We start from the raw sequence: 22,278 nt of genomic DNA on the forward strand, positions 1-22,278 counted from the left end.
GTCAGTGTCCTCTGGACGGAGAAGGAGTGGAGGCAGGTGCTTCAAAATGTCTTCCCAGGGGATCATTGAGGCTCTGGATGCATTCCTGGCTGTTCCATTCACATAGTTCAACTACTTTCCAAGATAGTTCCTTAATAAAATTTTACCGAAACCCCTCGTCTAGAACTCTATCTCTAAATAATTACCAATTTACAGTAATATATCAAAAAACTTCATTTTATCCATCAATTATATTAGTAGTCGCCTTCCTTGTTTTATCCGACAACATTTATTATCTCTTCCACGTTCAAGAGTTAACTGATTACAAAGAGCAATAATAAGGAGCAGAAATAACACAAACTCCGCCTCAAAAGCGCATCAGAAAGCACTCTGTATTATGATACAAAGTTGTTTGATTCTCTTACTTTTTTTTAACATTATTTAAATTTGACTGTTTAATATTAAGACTTGACATCTACGCAGAAATCATTTCCAGGAGGAGGGGGATAGTAATAGTTTTAAAGGAGGTTCAGTTATTAATAGAGAAAATTACCTTTACAATTTGCATAAAAAATACCCAGAAATTCAAAAAGAATTTCGAGATACCAAATGGGAACGGGTCTTGGTTCCTCCCCCACGTACGTCCCTGACCAAGATCAATCAATTACATTATATCGAACTATTACTTGTAGTCCTGCCATTCCTAAGTATCAAAGTAGTACAAAAGGGAAGGAAGGGTTAAACACGAATTTCTTTTGGGAGGGGATGTAGGGCTGTTCAGTCGTTTTTAAATTATAACGGTACTGGTGGATTGTAGCGACCACACTTTTGTTCTTGATCTGTTGTAAAACTGCTTTCTCTGTGTGTAGGCTACTCGGAGATAATTAGTTTACCTGAAGTCAGATAAACTACTATGCAGGTATATTTTAATTGAATATTTAATATATAGAGATGGTTCAATTAGGTATTTAAAACAATACATTCTGGGCGGCATGCTGTCAATAATTCTCTGTTGTAGTTTCCATAATTTTGTTACTAAAGTATTATATTTTCATCATATTGTGGTATATTTCATTGAGGTTAACTTAACTTCGCTTTTTGAGTGTGGTTGCTATAACATCTAGGTATCCAAAAATTTACCAAGACTCCATCTCCAAAGCCCTAGGGATGTTTGACAAATTTTTGTGAAAATACATTTCAAATATTACATTTATTATATTATTATAGCAGCTAAGACTGTCTGGAACAAAAAAAGAAAAAAAAAACATCCAAAAGTCCATCATCACAATTTATTGGAAACCTACTGAACAGGCGCAGGAGTAGAAACTTCTATTAAAATTTTAGCATAAAAGGAAGCAAAATACCCCATTTCGAAGCATATTAGAAGTCCCCGTTGGGTCTACTCCTTTGTGAAAATAAGAAAAAGCCTCCCTCCCAAAATCTAAGTTGCCCCTCCTATTCTACTACTGTGTGCACCCACTGCTCTTGTATAATGAGGCAGCAGAGAAACGCTAGACAAAGAGATACGTGGACATTTATTTTTGCTTGTCCTCGACTTCGGTAAGGGATGTGCATTTTCCGTAGCCTCCATGGTTAAACCTAAGCACAAAGAACTGTCTCTGGGAAGAGATCTGTAAGGTGGTTCTCAATGGCGCCAATTGGGATGAGGTATTTGTCTCTCACCTTAGGTTTTCTGCCCCACCCCCCCATTCAATTTTTTGGAAAAATACCCTTCTTGATCTTTTCATTGAAAAAAACATCGGGAAAAAAGGCAAAATCCCCCCACCCCTAGAATTTGAAAACATTTTCATGGATTGGCACTATTTGTGGTTATAGGAGCGCTTCGATTTTTCTTTTTTGTAGTATCAACCATTTTTTGGTGGCAGCCTGATTAATTACATTGGGAACACAATGTAATTACATTGCCAAATGAATACCAACACAAAAGGTTAAAATTTGATAGAAGCCAACAAACGATGTCCAATATCTAAGCCGTTTGATTATTTATTTTGTCAGCTGATTCGTTCAAACAAACCCAATTGATATCATCGAAATTTGTTTTAAAAAAAGAAAACTTTGGGCCCCCAGACGCTAGGCGTGATATCTAAAGACGTTGCATTGGGGACATAAATTTAGAAAAGTAAGTAGCCTACCCTTTTTTTCTAGCATCCATAGTTTCGGTACAATTTACCTTTTTATTGAGTTTATGGTATTTCAGAAAACAAAATGGAACAAAAATCGTTAACCAAACTATACATGCTAGAAAAACAATATTACATTTTTTAATAAAACGTGAAAGATGGCATTAAAAAACTTCTTCGGCCACACATTTTTACTTCTGGATCTGTCGCACGTTGCTGCGATCCAAAAGAAAGAAAATTCAAGGGAAAATACCGCCCTCCACCAAAAAATTTCCCCTGTGGGTAACCCCCCCTCCCTACACGAAAAAATCCCCTAGGGTAAAAACAACAATCGTATTTTTTAATTCAAAGTAATTGAATAATTATCTCCATTAAAATTAGCCACCGTCCCATGGAAAATTTTCCCCACACGTAGGCTACGATCGTACTTTCAAATTTAAAAGTATTTGAAAGCTTAGGTTAGGAATTATTTAACTTATCCACCCGGCGTTGCTGGATATTTAATATCAAGAAAATGTGAACAACATGAAAGGAAGCAACTCTCAAGTATTTCTGTTCAGGGGTCTATATTTCCGTCAGCAAGAAAATCACTCAAATATTAAGAAGACCTTGGGTGTAGCGGAGTTATACCTAAAACCTTAATAAAGAGTGTACTCAACAACTTCCTAAAGTGTCTTGTTACGAGAAAACTGCGCTGGATTATGGAAAATTGCACTAGTGAATTAGGCACAAAACGTTCAGTAAGAATATTCAGTCGTATTTCTTGATAAAAGTTCAGTCCTTTTCTCCAGGATTACATCGGGGCGTACACAGAGGGAGAGCCTCAGGTCTGGTCTCCCTTGAAATCTTATTTTTTTTCGAATTTATTTGCTTTTCTATTCAAACTATAAAAAACATTTTTATCATTCCTCCCTCCTCCCGCCCCCCAATAAACTTTATGTACGTACATGGGTTATATATCCAGACAGCCTCAAACGGATAAAAACTAGTATGCTCTAAGCTCCACAAATACAGGGGGGGGGGAATTCTAAAGCCATGAGGTTGCAAGAAATGGTCCCTCAGTTTCCCACCCTACGAACTTCCCTGGCTCGAGTTTCTTTCTCACATTTTGAATTACCCAGCAACGTTTCAGAAAAGACCATTTCAACACCACAAATCATTTTTCGGCATGGCCAGCTCATATGTCAAATCATAACGTAAAAGAAACAATGTTAATAAAAACAAAAGAAAAACTAATCATAGACGTACAACAATATTTTCAAAAACAGTAACGGGCCCATCGCCACAGATTAGCACGTAAGGCGCTATGCCAAAATACAATAAATCCAGGATGTACAGATACTCGACCAAAATAAGTGTTAGCCTTAAGTGATTCAAAATCAAGCCAATGGCTAAGCGCCCAACCTTCACTTAAAAAAAAAGAAAAAACAAAAAAACTAACCTAACGAGTATAAACATGAAGTCGTACGCCAAACCCAAAACATTAATAATGCATAAGTGTAAAGCATGATTCATGTGTATTATACACTCTTCTAACAATATTTGATATACGCAGTCTGTAATGGCAAATTCCCCAGTCTGATAGATAAGGGGATAAATTCAAAAGCCCCAACTTTACAGGTGAGCAAACGAAGAGTTACGGCGTTCTCCTTCTCGACGTCATAATGAGCCTCAGAAAACAAGAACTAAGAGCTCATATGGCACTTGTGACGAGGTCGGAAGAGCCAAGAGCTCATATGGTATGAGGACAGGCAAAAATCTAAGAATCAATAGATCAATTTAAAAGGAAAATTAGAAGTTTAATGCCGGTCGGGATTTAAAATAAGAGCTCTGAGTCACGAGGTCCTTCTAAATATCGAAATTCATTAAAATCCGATCACCCACTCGTAAGTTAGAAATACCTCAATTTTTCTAATCTTTCCTCTCCCTTCAGCCCCCCAGATGGTCGAATCTTGGAAAACGACTTTATCAAGTCAATTTGTGCTCCCTGATACGCCTACCAATTTTCATCGTCCTAGCACGTCCAGAAGCACCAAACTCGCCAAAGCACTGAACCCACCCCCTAACTATCCCAAAGAAAGCGGATCCAATCCGGTTACGTCAATCACGTAGCTACGACAGTTACAAGCGTTTTCCATGGTTTACGGTTTCCGCCTCCAATGTCAAGAGATCTGATCGGGATTTGAAATAAGAGCTCTGAGACATGAGTTTCTTCTAAATATCAAATTTTATTAAGATCCAGTCACCCGTTCTTCAGCTAAATTACCTCAATTTTTTCTAAACTAACAACCCCCAGCTCCCCTAAAGAGAACAGATCCATTCCAATTATGTCAATCACATTTCTATAACTTGTGCTTATTCTTCCCATCAAGTTTCATCTCGATCTCTCCACTCTAAGCGGTTTCCAGGATATCTGGTATCCAAGAGTTTTGGTTTCCACTTCCAGCTCCCCCCAATGTCACCAGATCTGGTCGGGATTTGAAATGAAAGTTCTAAAGCACACGATTCTTCTAAATATCAAATTTCATTAAGATCCGACCACCCGTTCGTAAACTACAAATACCTCATTTTTTCAGATTTTTCGGAATTACTCCCCCCCCCAACTCCGTCGAAGAGAGCGGATCCGGTCCGGTTATTTCCTTCACATATCTTGGACTTGTGCTTATTCTTCCCACCAAGTTTCACCCTGATCTCTCCACTTTAAGCGTTTTCCAATATTTTGCCCCCCCCCCATGACACTGGATTTGGTCGGGATTTAAAATAAGAGATCTGAGTTACAAGGTCCTTCTAAATATGAAATTTCATTAAGATCCGATCATTCGTAAGTTAAAAATACCTCATTTTATCTAATTTTTTAGAACTAACCTCCCCCCCAGCTCCCCAAAGAGAGGGGATCCGTTCTGGTTATGTAAATCACGTATCTAGGACTGTATTTATTTTTTCCACCAAGTGTCATCCCGATCCCTCCACTCTAAGCATTTTCCAAGATTTTAGGTTCCCCCCCAACACCCCCAATGCCACCGGATCCGGTCGGGATTTAAAATAAGAGCTCTGAGACACGATGTCCTTCCAAATATCAAATTTCATTAAGATCCGATCACTCCTTCGTAAGTTAAAAATACCTCATTTTTTCTAATTTTTCAGAATTAACCCTCCCCCAACCCACCCAAAGAGAGCGGATCCGTTCCAGTTATGTCAATGACGCATCTAGGACTTGTACTTATTTTTCCCACCAAGTTTCATTCCGATCCCTCCACTCTAAGCGTTTTCCAATATTTTAGCCCCCCTCCCCCAACTCCCCCCAATGTCACCGGATCCAGTCGGGATTTAAAATAAGACCTCTGAGACACGATATCCTTCCAAACATCAAATTTCATTAAGATCCGATCACCCGTCCGTAAGTTAAAAATACCTCATTTTTTCTAACTTTTCCGATTTAACCGTCCCTCCACTCCACCCCCCCCCCCCAGATGGTTGAATCGGGGAACCGACAATTTCTAATTTAATCTGATCTGGTTCCTGATACACCTGCCAAATTTCATCGTTCTAGCTTACCTGGAAGTGCCTAAAGTAGCAAAACCGGGACAGACAGACCGACAGAATTTGCGATCGCTATATGTCACTTGGTACATACCAAGTGCCATAAAAACGAACTTACGTCCTTTGATTGAGGTCACAAAATAAACATCAAAGGGATTTAAGAAAATCACCCAGCCTATTAAATTAGGGCACAAACACAAAACTCAAAATTTTTCAGGTAGGCGAGCAAATAATTTAAACTTTCTTTTTCTAAACGTCATAATGAACCTAATCATTAGCCAAAAAACGTCATAACTTTATTTTATTGAAGAACTGGAAGAAAACACTAAAAGAAAATTACCCAGTCTGTTAGACAAGCGAAGAAATGCAGAACTCCAAAATTTTATAAGTGATCGAACAAAAAGTTTTGCGTACTTATTCTCGGCGTTATGGTGAGCCTCATGATTCGGTCAGAGAAGTTTTGACTATTTGACTGAAGCCGAAAAATAAAGACTAAAGGAACTGCAAGAAAATTATCCAGTCTATTAGATAAGGGGGGAAATGCAAAACTTATACGTCATAATGAGCCTCATGATGCGGTCAAAACAGCTTTGACTATTTCTTTTAGGCATAAAATAAAGACTAAAGGAACTGCAAGAAAATTATCCAGTCTATAAGATAAGGGGGGAAATGCAAAACTTATACGTCGTCATAATGAGCCTCATGATGCGGTCAAAACGGCTTTGACTATTTCTTTTAGGCATAAAATAAAGACTAAAGGGACTGCAAGAAAATTATCCAGTCTATTAGATAAGGGGGGGATGCAAAACTTATACGTCATAATGAGCCTCATCATGCGGTCAAAACAGCTTTGACTATTTCTTTTAGGCATAAAATAAAGACTAAAGGAACTGCAAGAAAATTATCCAGTCTATTAGATAAGGGGGGGGGGAATGCAAAACTTATACGTCATAATGAGCCTCATCATGCGGTCAAAACAGCTTTGACTATTTCTTTTAGGCATAAAATAAAGACTAAAGGAACTGCAAGAAAATTATCCAGTCTATTAGATAAGGGGGGAAATGCAAAACTTATACGTCATAATGAGCCTCATGATGCGGTCAAAACAGCTTTGACTATTTCTTTTAGGCATAAAATAAAGACTAAAGGAACTGCAAAGAAAATGCTATAAGGGAACTATAATAAAATCATCCGGTTTTCTTAGATAAGGGGACAAATACAAACTCCAAATTTTACAGATGAGCAAATAGAGTTTTGACGTTCTTTTTCTCAATGTCATAGTGATGATGTCAAAAACATTTTAACTTTATTCGATCGAGGACATAAAATACGTCATAATGAGCATCATGATGTAGTCAAAAACTTTTGACGTTTTTCGATTTAGGTCATAAAATAACGATCAAACGAACTGTAAGAATGTCATCCTGCCTATTAGATAAAAGGACAAGTTAAACACTCACAAAAACTTGTAAGTGAGGGAACAAGGAGTTTTTCCCCTCGTCATAATGAGCACCATGATGTAGTCAAAAACGTTTGGACGTTCTTTGATTGAGGTCTCAAAATAAAGGTAATATACTTTTTTTATGGTAAATAAAAAAAATGTATTAATTTAGACAATACAAAGCATAGCACTTTTAAAGGAAAACTAAGAACTGCCACGTCTATGCATTCATTAATCGGTCTAAAACTACAATTTCTTAGACGGTTATTATTTTCTTAAGACTGAAGAACACTAATATAGATCGCTAAATCAAGAAAAAACACGGACAAAGGAACAAAGTTCAAACATCAGATCAATTAAGCTCATAAAATTGCTGACATACACAACTAAAATTAGCGGCCCGCGGCAGAATTATATGGTTAAACCAACAGAAAAAAAAAGAAATTACAGTCCTATTTTACCGTGCTAAAACATGCTTTAGTTTCATTGGCTTTATGTCTGTCAAGTATTTTTTTAATCAATAATATTATCGCTTAAAGAAATGCAATTTGGATAGGCGTAAAATACCGTCTTTTTAGGTTGGCTCTCCTGTGTGCAATTTGAAAAATTCAACCTGGTATTTGGAGTTTAAGAACAGATCTGCCTATTTGACAGCTAATTTCTTTACATTCCATTGCTTCAATTATTTTCTTTTATAGTGACTTATAAACAAATCATTAATATTAACATAATAAAAATGTCATGTTTCACTTTTCTTAAGTTCTCGGTCCCAGACCTACCAATTGAGGCCACATCTTGACTTGTTCTAGACAGTGTTAAGACTCGCTCTAGATTTACCAATTAGTGCAAAAGCACCAATATTAATTTTAAATTTTAGGCAATTTAAATCATTAAGGACATCAAAGTAAAAACATTTTTTTTTGTCCCCTGGATCTACTTCATAATTACAAACCCAATTTCCTAATAAGAATTCTTTGTTTGTCTGGAAATATGAAATATTTAGGGCAGTATCGCAATTCTGTCAATGTTGTCACGTTAAAACGTTAAAATAAATAAATAAAATTAACCAGTTAAATCTGACAACGCTTCTCATCCGAAATTCAAACATTGGCAATTTTTCGATGCACAAAGACAACTAGACCTTCAAAGGAATAGCTTCTTAAGTTATTTGGAGTCGTATATTTCAACTTATTTTTTGGCAATTTTTCACCATGATTCCCACTTTTAAATTTGGTGCCCGCTACTACTAAAATCAACATAAAACCTGACTACAATTTAGTACAATCAACATAACTACATATTCAGGTCTTATTCATTAAAAAATGAATTCCCATTTTTTTTTCTAATATTTTAAGATATATATGAATGTGTACACACTTAACCAATTCAAACAATCAGGTTTTATTTTCCCTGTCCTTGATACATTAAATGCATAAATCTCTTCTACTTATCCAAAAGACACGTGAAATAACCAATCCCAAAAGTAAATAAAAAGAGCAGGGAGAAGACAAAAGAAGATGTCATTTACAGATAATAATGCTTACTTAGGTCTGAACTAAATAAACTACCCTTAATTTTATTGGGTATCTCCTGTGATAGTCAATATACCATCGGTTAAACTTAGATTTGAAGCACCTCATGGAATAATTGATAAGGACTCGTTTGCAGCTAACCATAATTTATTGTCCTCTTTTTTCGATGTTAAAAAGGAACCTGGGTTTTTCCATGACGGGTAATGTGAATGAATACCCAGAATGTCACCGAAGATTTTTCATTTAAGAGTTATTTCATAGGAAAAAGGAAGAGAACACTATTCAGGAGGAGGATGCGTGGATAACACTTTTTTATTTATGACCTCCCATTCAGATTTCTCAGTTAGGTCTTAGCACCACCTTTAAATGAATATCTCTTCGAATTTCAAAGGGAGAAAGCATATCAAACAGTTTGTGGCAACGAACTGTACGTAAGGAGCGACCCGACTCAATAGTAACCGAAACTCTAAAAAACGAAATTTTATGCCAATAGATATATAAAAGAATCAGTTTATTATGCTATTTCAAATCCATAATTTTTATTAAGTTTAGTTTTAGCCATTAACGGCTAGGAGTCTGAAAAAAATTGCCTGATTTTCGAAAAGGGGGGAATCACTCCCTAAAAGTCACATAACTTTAATGAAAACAAAATCATACCATCAGATTCAGCGTATCAGAAAATCCCACTGTAGAGTTTTCAAGATACTATCTGCAAAAATACGGACTTCTGTATTTTTGCGTATAGAAAGATCACGGATACGTGTTTTTTTTTTGTTTTCTTCTATAGTTTTTTTTTTTTTTTTTTTTTAGTGATCGTGTCGACCAAGCAGTCCTAGAATTTCGTGAGTGGCTCATTAAAATTGAAGATATAAGTTCTAGTACCCTTTTTAAGTGAAAAATTGGAGGGCAACTAACGCTACGGCTACGAGTCTGAAAAAAATTGCCTTATTTTCGAAAAAGGTGGAATCAGTCCCTGTAAGTCACAGAATTTTAATGAAAAAAAATCACACCATCAGATTCAGCGTATCAGAAAATCCTACTGTAGAGGTTTCAAGATACTATCTGCAAAAATACAGACTTCTGTATTTTTTGCATATAGAAAGATCACGGATACGTGTTTTTGTTTGTTTTCTTCTATAGTTTCTTTTTAGTGATCGTATCGACCACAACTCGTTTTTATATAGATAGATAGATAGATAGATACAATACAAATTAACTACGTAAAACTTGTGAATATACAACAGTCTTCGCTGTCCCATTGTCTGTGTTGCAATCTTTTAAATTGAAAAAGCAGATCCGTTGGAATCATGGGAATGCGAGGAATAAGAACAGCCTCACCCTCATAAGGCCCTGTCAAGATTGTGGCCTCTATTAGGTTTTCCATTGTTTTTTTTTTTTTACGGCAAGTCGCGTGCCATTGCAAAGCTTTGGTGGGTTGATATTTCTTAAAAGTATTATTGGTAATTTTTTTAATGATTGACCTTGAGCTTTGTTAATGGTGATTGCAAATGCTACTCGAATTGGGAATTGCAATCTTTTAAATTGAAAAGGCAGATCCGTTGGAATCATGGGAATGCGAGGAATAAGAACAGCCTCACCCTCAAAAGGCCCTGTCAGGATTGTGGCCTCTATTAGGTTTTCCATTGTTTTTTTTTTACGGCAAGTCGAGTGCCATTCCATACCGACTCTTGAACATGCAACATATAATTGTCCATGGGAACATGATTCTAATGATTGCCCTTGAGCTTTGTTGATGGTGATTGCTAATCGAACATTGCATGTGTCCCCGTCGTCATTTATATATCCCCCCTGTGCCCCCGGCGTCACCGTTGTAGTTGTGTCCCTGCGTCCCGGTCGTCATTTATATTCCCTGTGTCCCGGTCGTCATCCCGGTATACATTCGTTTTTGAATTGGTATATGATGAAATAAATTTTTAATTTTTTCCCTTTTTTTCTTTTTAGTTTTTTTTATTGGTTTTTACCTTTTTTTAGGTTTTTTAGTTTTTTTCTTTTTTCTTTTTAGTTTTTTTTGAAGTTTTTATCTTTTTAGTTTTTTTATTTTTATTCATATTTTTTTAGTTTTCTTTTTCTCCTTTATTTTTCAGTTTTTTTCCTTTTTTTAGTTTTTTTTCTTTTTTAGTTATTTTAGTTTTTACCTTTTTTAGTTCTTTTTAGTTTTTTAGCTTTTTTCAGTTTTTTTATTAGTTTTTAGTTTATTTTATGGTTTTTCCTTTTTTTAGTTTTTTTTAGTTTTTTACCTTTTTTTTAGTTTTTTAGTTTTTAAGCTTTTTTAGATTTTTTTCTTTTTTTTCTTTTTAGTTTTTTTTTTTTTTAGTTTTTACCTTCTTTAGATTTTTGCTTCTTTTATATTAATGCTAAAGCCAAAGTTCGAACCTGGAACCTCTTGAACCTAGAACCTGGAACATAACGCCTTATCAACTCAGCTACATCGGCTTGAATACATTCGTTTTCGAATTGGTATATGATGAAATAATTCAGACGTCATATTATATGATGAAATAATTTTTTAGTTTTTTTTACTTTTTTTTCTTTTTAGTTTTTTTTATTGGTTTTTGCCTTTTTTTTAGCTTTTTTATTTTTTTTTCGTTTTTTCTTTTTAGTTTTTTTTGTAGTTTTTATCTTTTTTATTTTTTTTTATTTTTATTCATATTTTTTAGCTTTCTTTTTATCTTTTATTTTTCAGTTTTTTCCTTTTTATCTTTTATTTTTCAGTTTTTTCCTTTTTTTAGTTTTTTTCTTTTTTAGTTTTTAGTTTTTTTTTAGTTTTTTACCTTTTTTAGTTTTTTCAGTTTTTTCAGTTTTTTAGCTTTTTTAGTTTTTTTTATTAGTTTTTAGTTTTTTTTGTAGTTTTTGCCTTTTTTTAGTTTTTTCATTTTTTTTTTAGTTTTTAGTTTTTTACCTTTTTTTAGTTTTTTAGCTTTTTTAGTTTTTTTTTCTTCTTTTGTATTAGTGTGAAATAATTCAGACGTCATATGCACCTGATCCACAGATCCACAGACAGACAGACAACTTATTTTTATATATATAGATTATTCATATTTTTTAGCTTTCTTTTTATCTTTTATTTTTCAGTTTTTTCCTTTTTATCTTTTATTTTTCAGTTTTTTCCTTTTTTTAGTTTTTTCTTTTTTAGTTTTTAGTTTTTTTTAGTTTTTTACCTTTTTTTAGTTTTTTTAGTTTTTTCAGTTTTTTAGCTTTTTTAGTTTTTTTTATTAGTTTTTAGTTTTTTTTGTAGTTTTTGCCTTTTTTTAGTTTTTTCAGTTTTTTTTAGTTTTTAGTTTTTTACCTTTTTTTAGTTTTTTTTAGTTTTTTAGCTTTTTTAGTTTTTTTTCTTCTTTTGTATTAGTGTGAAATAATTCAGACGTCATATGCACCTGATCCACAGATCCACAGATCCACAGACAACTTATTTTTATATATATACTAGCTGTTGGGGTGGCGCTTCGCGCCACCCCAACACCTAGTTGGTGGGGGCGCTTCGCGCCACCCCAACACCTAGTTGGTGGGGGCGCTTCGCGCCACCCCAACACCTAGTTGGTGGGGGCGCTTCGCGCCACCCCAACACCTAGTTGGTGGGGGCGCTTCGCGCCCCCCAAGCCCCCCCGCGCGCGTAAGTCGTTACGCGCCATAATAGTTACGCGCCATTGTAGTTGTGTCCCTATGTCCCACCTGTGAATATAGATATATATATATATATATATATATATATATATATATAATATATATATATATATATATATATATATATATATATATATATATATATATATATATATATATATATATATATATATATATATATATATATATATATATATATATATATATATATATATATATATATATATATATATATATATATATATATATATATATATATATATATATATATATATATATGGTTTTAACTACGTAAAACTTGCGAATATACAACATTCTTTGCTGTCCCATTGTCTTTGCATATAAATAGATTGTCAGGTTTACCGACTCTTGAACATGCAACATATAATGGTCCATGGGAAAACAATCTGTATTCAGATCTATACCTCATGATTCTAATGATTGCCCTTGAGCTTTGTTGATGGTGATTGCTAATCGACCATTCCCTGTCCCGGTGTCCCGGTCGTCATTTATATCCCCCTGTTTCCCCCGGTGTCCCCGTTGTAGTTGTGTCCCTGTGTCCCGGTCGTCATTTATATTCCCTGTGTCCCGGTCGTCATTTGTATCCCGGTGTCCCGGTCTGTATATACATTCGTTTTTTAGTTTTGTTTTTCTCCTTTTTTTTTCCTTTTTTTTTCTTTTTTAGCTTATTTAGATTTTTAGATTTTTTAGTTTTTTTATTAGTTTTTAGTTTTTTTTTCTTTTTAGTTTTTTTGTCCCGGTCGTCATTTATATCCCCCTGTTTCCCCCGGTGTCCCCGTTGTAGTTGTGTCCCTGTGTCCCGGTCGTCATTTATATTCCCTGTGTCCCGGTCGTCATTTGTATCCCGGTGTACCGGTCTGTATATACATTCGTTTTTTAGTTTTGTTTTTCTCCTTTATTTTTTTCCTTTTTTTTTCTTTTTTAGTTTATTTAGATTTTTAGATTTTTTAGTTTTTTTATTAGTTTTTAGTTTTTTTTTCTTTTTAGTTTTTTTGTAGTTTTTACCTTCTTTTTAGTTTTGTTAGTTTTTTTTTTTTACTTATGTCCTGGTCGTCATTTATACTCCCTGTGTCCCGGTGCTTTGTTGATTGCTAATCGAACATTCCTTTTGTCCTGGTCGCTTTCTCTTTGAGTGTCGTCATTTATTTTTTTCTTTTTTAGTTCTTTTAGTTTTTACCTTTTTTAGTTTTTTTTAGTTTTTTAGATGAAAATTTTTTTTAGTTTTTTCCTTTTTTTCTTTTTAGTTTTTTATTGGTTTTTACCTTTATTTTAGCTTATTTTTCAGTTTTTTCCTTTTTTTTAGTTTTTTTTTATTTTTTATTTTTTTTTTAGTTTTTTACCTTTTTTTAGTTTTTTTTAGTTTTTTTAGTTTTTTAGCTTTTTTACTTTTTTTATTAGTTTTTAGTTTTTTTGTAGTTTTTGCCTTTTTTTAGTTTTTTCAGTTTTTTTTTTAGTTTTTTATTGGTTTTTACCTTTATTTTAGCTTATTTTTCAGTTTTTTAGTTTTTTTTAGTTTTTAGTTTTTTTAGTTTTTTACGTTTTTTTAGTTTTTTTAGTTTTTTCAGTTTTTTATTTTTTTTATTAGTTTTTAGTTTTTTTTGTAGTTTTTGCCTTTTTTTTATTTTTTTTAGTTTTTTAGCTTTTTTATTAGTTTTTAGTTTTTTTTGTAGTTTTTGCCTTTTTTTAGTTTTTTTAGTTTTTTAGCTTTTTTATTTTTTTTATCAGTTTTTAGTTTTTTTTGTAGTTTTTGCCTTTTTTTAGTTTTTTCAGTTTTGACGTCACCTGATCCAGTTTTTTCAGGTGACGTCACCTGATCCACGATCCACAGATCCACAGACAACTTATTTTTATATATATAGATAGTTTTTTTTTTTTACTTATGTCCTGGTCGTCATTTATACTCCCTGTGTCCCGGTGCTTTGTTGATTGCTAATCGAACATTCCTTTTGTCCTGGTCGCTTTCTCTTTGAGTGTCGTCATTTATTTTTTTCTTTTTTAGTTCTTTTAGTTTTTACCTTTTTTAGTTTTTTTAGTTTTTTAGATGAAAATTTTTTTTAGTTTTTTCCTTTTTTTCTTTTTAGTTTTTTATTGGTTTTTACCTTTATTTTAGCTTATTTTTCAGTTTTTTCCTTTTTTTTATTTTTTTTTATTTATTTTTATTTTTTTTTATTTTTTTTTATTTTTTTATTTTTTTTAGTTTTTTACCTTTTTTAGTTTTTTTAGTTTTTTAGTTTTTTAGCTTTTTTACTTTTTTTATTAGTTTTTTGTTTTTTTTTGTAGTTTTTGCCTTTTTTTAGTTTTTTCAGTTTTTTTTAGTTTTTTATTGGTTTTTACCTTTATTTTAGCTTATTTTTCAGTTTTTTCCTTTTTTTAGTTTTTTTTAGTTTTTAGTTTTTTTTTAGTTTTTTACCTTTTTTTAGTTTTTTAGTTTTTTTAGTTTTTTAGCTTTTTTATTTTTTTTTATTAGTTTTTAGTTTTTTTTGTAGTTGTTGCGTTTTTTTTAGTTTTTTTAGTTTTTTAGCTTTTTTATTAGTTTTTAGTTTTTTTTGTAGTTTTTGCCTTTTTTTAGTTTTTTTAGTTTTTTAGCTTTTTTATTTTTTTTATTAGTTTTTAGTTTTTTTTGTAGTTTTTGCCTTTTTTTAGTTTTTTCAGTTTTGACGTCACCTGATCCAGTTTTTTCAGGTGACGTCACCTGATCCATCCACAGATCCACAGACAATTTATTTTTATATATATAGATAGATATGAGGGGGTTCGCCCCTCGTCAGTACCTCGCTCTTTACGCTAAAGCTTAAATTATGTCCCAATTCATTAAGAATGACCCCTGAATCACAAGAGCCGCAGAATAAATAGTTGAAATTACTAAAAATACTTTAGCGTAAAGAGTGAGGTATTAGGAGGAGGTGAGCCCCTCATAAGGGTAATAATTTCTGTTTGTTTCAAGTTTTAATGCTGCTGCTTACTTCCAGATGAAAAAAAAACTTTTTCATTGTTTTTTTTAAGTAATGCTAGTAAATCGTGCGCTCCCTTTATGGAAAATTTCTTCCCCCATGACAAATTCCTCGATGAAAAGTTCCCCCAGCATATCCCCCTCTTCTCAACCCCTGCCTCCAACAAAAAAAATCCTCCTGAAAACGCCTGTACACTTCCCAATAACCATTACTATATGTAAGCACTGGTCAAAGTTTTGAACTTGTAACCCCTCCCACGGGGACTGTGGGGGAGTAAGTCGTCCCCAAAGACATAGTTATGAGGTTTTTCGACTACGCTGAATAAAATGACTATCTCAGAATTTTGATCCGTTGACTTTGGGAAAATAATTAGCGTGGGAGGGGGCCTAGGTGACCTCCAATTTTTTTGGTCACTTAAAAAGGGCACTAGAACTTTTCATTTCCATTAGAATGAGCCCTCTTGCAACATTCTAGGACAACTGGGTCGATACGATGAACCCTGGGAAAAAAAAACAAAAAAAAAAAACAAACAAATAAACACGCATCCGTGATCTGCCTTCTGGCAAAAAATATAAAATTCCACATTTTTGTAGATAGGAGCTTGAAACTTCTACAGTAGGGTTCACTGATACGCTGGATCTGATGGTGTGATTTTGTTAAGATTCTGTGACTTTTAGGGGGTTTTTCTCCCTATTTTCTAAAATAACGCAAATTTTCTCAGGCTCGTAACTTTTGATGGGTACGACTAAACTTATATATTTAAAATCAGCATGAAAATGCGATTCTTTTGATGTAGCTATTGGTACCAAAATTCCACTTTTTAGACTTCTGGTTACTATTGAGCCGGGTCGCTCCTTACTACAGTTCGTTACCACGAACTGTTTGATAAGAAGCTTTTTTAAAAACACTAAAAAACTATAGCGCAAAAGCGAGGTATTGAGGAGGAGGTAACCCCCTTCAGATACAGAATAATTTTCGTTGGTTTCAAGTTTTAATGTTGTTCTATTCTCTTAGCTGAAAAAAGTTGTTTTTTTATTACATATACATTTAAACTGCAAACAGGTGAATATTAGAATATATTTCTTATTTTCAGCCAATCATTTACGTCCAGACGAAAAGCAGGACGTCCCCGAATAGAATGGGAAGAGGTCGTAAGAGAAGATGTAAGAGGAATGAAAAATTCTTGGGAGGTTGTAAAAAGGGAAGCTTTGAGTAGATTGGGATGGAGGAGGAGCGCACGCAGCTGTGCTAGCTTCAGGCAGCCTGGTACTGCAATAATTGTTAGTCGCAGTGGCAATAACTTTCCTTTTGTGATTTAAATGTCTCTATTTTCTTTTTCACAAACAAAAAACTTAATCAGATAGGGAATGACATAGTACAATGGTCCTCAGTAATCCCCTAGAATTCATAATAAATGTAAAATGATTCTGAAATTATCGGCTTTCCTTTCATGTCTTAGTTTTTTAACATTTTTCAAAAGTGTCGGAATAATTAAGCCTGTTTGATATTTTTCAAAGTAACAATTAGCCCACATATCTGGAACTCGAGCGATAGCCCGCTCTTCGTCACCTGGTTTATATCTTTGAGTTCCACTTGTTCGCCATTTATGGGACATTTTCACTATGCCATACCTCTTCGTGCTGTGCACGATACACTTCGTAACATTTAAACTATACTTCCAACCTCCGTGAGACACGTCATCTAATGCACACGGTTTTTAAAAGTGGGTAGACCCTCGCTGAAACTTGCCCCTACCCACCAATAAAACGAGCAAATGGTGCTATATTCTAGATTTTATGTAAGAATTGTTGACACGACATGAGACACTTCAAGAAATGGGAAGAGGTCGTAAGAGAAGATGTAAGAGGAATGGAAAATTCTTGGGAGGTTGTAAAAAGGGAAGCTTTGAGTAGATACTTATGCAAATATACTTTTTAGCAGTTTCAGTAAATTTGCCAAATTCGATTGCATAAGAAATAGTTTTGACCAATCAGTTCCTCAGATCAATCTCAAGGAGATGGAAATTTCCCCTCCCCGAGTTTTCAGATATACTTTACAAGAACTTAGTGTATGCATCTTATCTAAGATTTAATAAGTAGTTTTCATGGTTCAGCGTAGCAACACTGACAAAAATGTAGTACTGCCATAAAAACTTCACGATTTTGAAGCAAATCGATTTTTTTTTTTAGAAAATCGTAATTTTCTAATAGTAAGAATTAGCCCACATATCTGGAACTCGAGCGGTAGCCCGCTCTGGCGCACGATACACTACGTACCATTCAAGCTATACTTCCACCCTCCGTGAGACACGCCATCTAAAGCACACGATTTTTTAAAGTGGGCAGACCCTCACTGAAACTTACCCCTACCCACCAATTAAACGAGCGAATGGTGCTATACTCTAGGTTTTATGAAAGAATAGTTGACACAACATGATTTGATTCAGGAAATATTTATGCAAATATACTTTTTAGCTGTTTCAATAAATTTGCCCCATTTGGGTGCAGAAGAAATAGTTTTGACCAATCAGTTCTTCAGATCAATCTCAAGGAGATGGAAATTTTCCCTCTCCCAGTTTTCAGATATACTTTACAATAACTTAGTGTATGCAGCTTATCTAAGATAAAATAAATAGTTTTCAATGGTTCAACCTGGCAACACTGACAATAATGTAGTACTGCCTTAAAAACTTCATGATTTTCAAACAAACCGAATTTTTTTTTACAAAGTCGTAATTTTCAGGTATGAACAGACCTAATATGATTCCAGGAGGCTAGGCCCTCTAAAACTCTAAAAAGGATATACGGTAACCAAATTTCGTGTCTCCAGTTTATGGCGATGGTAGTTGAGGGGCATAAGGATGCGCGGAAAGAAAAGATGTTACACAGCTAATCCGGTAAGAAGCCCCTACAAATTATCCAGGAATGGATGACGGAATAATATATTCAACCAAATTAGTCAAGTCAGCCAACAAAAGTAGCTATATATTTCTGAAGTGGCAAAAAGACTACTTTTCCAAACAAAACGTGCAGCTTTACCTGCTTTATACATGGATGTCTCGCACTTCGATTGCCACGATTCATATGCTGAGGATGAGATAACACTTTTTATGTTTCTGCATTCTTATTACGTAAAGGGGGGGACAATTTTGTTGGTTCAATATCAAAAAAGGATTTTTCGAATAGGGGGATTTTTCAAATATATTTCGATTATATTTTTTATAGGGGGGAGGGGGCGCAACATATTTAGAGTGGAATTGACCCTCTCCGCAATTGACACGCCTCGTTGGAACCTTTTTTGGCGTACTACCTATTTTTGTCTGCTTTAGCGGAGGAAATTCGGGGATCCATTTATATAACCAGAATGAATTACTATCCTTAGTCAAAATTTTATTCTTATTACAGCATATCCCGGAACTACTTAAGAAAATTTTATTTCAATTTACATCGATCTATCGAAGGGAAACTCCAAAAATATAAAAAAAAAGAGAAAACATTGCAGCCTAGTTCCATATTTTGATTTTTCCATTTTCCGAAAGGTATACGACATTATGACTGATTTTAGCGGACATCTATTTTTTAACATGCAGCTTTGCCTGCAGTCAGAGCCGTTCCTAGGGTCGGTGGCGCCCGAGGAAAACCAAAATTATAGTCCCACCACCTTCCAAATCAAATATAAGCAAAAAAAAACGAATCAAAGTGAAAAATTTGATCCAAGTGGGCAGCCCCTAGCCACGACACCTGGTTCAGCTTGTCCCCCCCCCACCACTTTGAACGTCTCTACCAGCGATTGGCGAGCATTTTTTACTCCTGAATTGCCACGCTTCTCTTGAAAATGACAACTATTTGATCAGGGGCGTAAATTCAAGAAAATGTAAAGGGAGAATGTATTTTCAAAATCTAGGGAAGGCAATTTTGCTGTTTTTTAATTTTTTAGTAAATATGCCAAAGGGTATCATTTTAAAAAAGGGAGGGGGTGTCTAGGTGGCATTTGCCCCTCCTCCTTCAATTGACGCGCCAGGATGGAATGTTTTTGTACTATTTCTTTTTTAAACCTGCTTTATGGATAGTTATATTCATATAACTAGAAGGAATTATTTTCTCTTTTAAAATGTTATTCTTGTTCCCGGATATCTCAGAATAATATTAAGCAAATTTACTTCAATTTGCGTCGACTCACCAAAGGGAAATAAAGAAGCTACTTAGAAAAAATCTGGTGACTTAAAAAATTTTCTTTATTTTTATTTGCTCAACATTTCACACCGGGGCACAGAAAAACTTACAAAAACACACCACGGAGATGGCCTAATGAAACTAAAGCACACTTCTTGCTTAAGAACTATCAGAAAATAATCACATTTTTCTCTCTTAATTACCATCACTTGTATTAAAATAAAACCAATTCTTTCACAGAACTTCAGAGTTGCCTACTAAACAAAACTTGTCTCGGCAAATATTACAAAAACAGCAAATCATGAGCGGCTTCTCTGTATGCGGAAAGGCTAATGTACGCAAGAAAAATTAAGTATTTTACAAGCTGATAAATAAAAATCTAGCCTATTATAGAGGCAACATTCCATATTCCAAAACCCCTAGTCATTCCAACAAATGAAACTTTTAGGAAATAAATCGCAACCAAATTTTACAAGGGGCGTAATTTGCTATTTCGCACAGGGTAACTACCCAAGACTGCAGTTTGCCCCACCCCCAGCTGAAATTTAGCATCTTTAAAAATGTTGTCAAGACTAAGATTTACCTTTATTGTATTTATTTATTCTACTGTATGGTATTTATTTGCCTTTATATTCATCGTCTAAAATTATTACAAGCAAATTTTCAAAAATTAAAAAAGTGGAATATAGAAAGAGGTTTTTCATTTTTCACTGTCATTTTCACTTGACTAGGGAAAATCGACTCTAAAAATTCCATTTGGTCGCTACTATGTTGACTTTTCAGTAGCGTAATATAAGCTTTAGTAACATAAACTTCTACGTGGAGCGGGAGTCCAATCGCACTACCAACTATACGGACAAAATTAACGTAGCGTGAAGTCTTAAGACATGCTAGTATGAAAGGATCTACGGCGTAATGTGAAAGTACCATCACCCTCGTAATGGTACTATTACCCATTACCCTTGTAGTGTGAAAGTGCCTCAATGTAAAAATATTGTTGGTAGACGCATTTGGGTATTTTTCAATAATTAGTGTTTTTTTATTTTACTGTTTCTACATTTCAATTTTTTGACTGTTAGAATTGTCATATTATCATTTAAATTAATTGCACTTTTTGAACATACATCGGGCACATTTTGAATTTAAAAACATGGCGCAAAACTTTATTTCTTACAGGTTAAACTTTAAAGATAAGATTTATAGACCTCCCAGGGGACTCCTTGCTCCAAGACTATTTCATCTTGTATACGCAGGCGCTGTTTTTGTCAAAAATTGCCGTTAGTTTTAATATTATCTTTGTTACTTGCGGAAGGCGCTACATATAATAATTTTCTGTTAAATAAAAGACTATGTTTCCCTATGTATGTTTCACTATGTTCAGACTATGTATTCCCTTAAACATCAGACTATGTGTTCCACTAGTGGCAAAAAAAACAAGAATAAAATAAAGAGACAAATCACTGCTTCCTATTAAAATACAGACATTTAAAGCCACAATGATGTATCTACTTCCTTCTCTGCTTCACGTTAGTAGCATATTCCTGACAACAGGAGCCTTCCCAGATGCCCTGAAGCAAGTTAGAGTATCAACTCTATTTAAAAGAGGTTCGAATTCAGATATGGGTAACTGGTAAATGAACTGAACTTTCTATGCGAAAAAAAAAGATTTTTCTTGGTGTTCAAGATAGCAAAGTGCAATCCTCCTAAATGATGTTTTTGGCTATGATGGGATTTCAACAAGGGCATATCGAGGATTTTCGTTCAGGAGGGGGTTTACAAAACGAATCCAATTTTTTTATATGTATTTTCGTTACGTATTTATGAGTCGGACTAAAATTTTGGATCAAACCCCTTGGCCCTCCTGTATGCGATCTTGGTTTTCAAACTATTTTTAAAAAATCCCAATAATTTCTTTTCTCAATAAACTTTAGCCATTACGACTAATCGAACCCTAGATGACATTCCTGAATCAGCTGCAAAGGGTGATTCTTCCTTCTGACGTAACATTTTTTTTAAACCTGTTTTTAGGTTTTTAATTTCTATAGAATAGAATTCTAGGTTCTTTTCTAGGTTGTAGCAAATGTTGGAACTATGATAATTCCCTTCTACCTTACTTATTTGAAAACCATTTTATAACGTAGTTTTCGGCAAGGAGAGTCGTAGATCACCAATGCAAAATCGATAGTAATAGACAACATTAGATAACAGCGCTGATAGTTGAGCTCACTTTGAACTAACCCTCAAAATCACCTATTATTAAAAAAATCACAGACTAGTTTTCAAAATTTTAAGAGGGCTACAGTGGCATCAATTCACGAAGCTGGTACAAACCGAGGGCAATTTTTTTCTTTTTAATTTCTTCAATGGAAATACCAAAAAGAGGCATTTTTCAATGAAAATACCAAAAAAAGATATTTTTAAAACCTGGGTCGGGGTCTAAATGGGGAAAATTCCAAGCCTCTTCCCAATTGAATCTCCTGAATGCCTCACTGGTTCCATAATTGGGACCACAAAAAATATAACTTCAATGACATTCATCTTAAATCACTGTTCAAATAAAAAACATACAAAATCTAATCGGTCTCAGGTAATGAATACAACCGACACCCAACCCCTCCTCCTTCGCTCTTCAACCAACAATGAAACGCAATTTCCCATCATTTGTCTATCAACATCGAGAACTAGCACAAAACATAAAAAAGATACTTTAATTAAAAAATCCATGCCTTATATATTTCATGAGCCAGGAAATTTAGTTATTATACAAAATACTCAAAATATACTTATATTTTTATTTAAATCCCTGTAAAAACACATATTATTGATTGCATTAAAATATGCAAAACGTTATTTATAGCG

At 33.9% G+C, this 22,278-nt stretch overlaps 1 protein-coding gene across 6 annotated transcripts in view; it reads right to left on the reverse strand.

Moving 5' to 3' along the window:
• The window catches only part of LOC136026642 (ETS domain-containing protein Elk-1-like), a 145,462-nt gene that overhangs the window by 85,781 nt on the left and 37,403 nt on the right, over positions 1–22,278 (reverse strand). The window contains exon 1 of one of the 6 annotated variants that reach the window (XM_065703378.1): positions 3,226–3,592. The exons of 3 other annotated variants lie outside the window; for them this stretch is intronic. The gene's annotated coding sequence lies outside the window, so the exon portion shown is untranslated. Of the gene's footprint in view, positions 1–185; positions 412–3,225; positions 3,593–22,278 lie in introns of those variants that run through there. 2 more of the 6 variants (XM_065703373.1, XM_065703380.1) reach the window with 2 other exon arrangements.

Source organism: Artemia franciscana, chromosome 4 (genome assembly GCF_032884065.1).
Source record: "Artemia franciscana chromosome 4, ASM3288406v1, whole genome shotgun sequence".
Lineage (NCBI taxonomy): Eukaryota > Metazoa > Arthropoda > Branchiopoda > Anostraca > Artemiidae > Artemia > Artemia franciscana.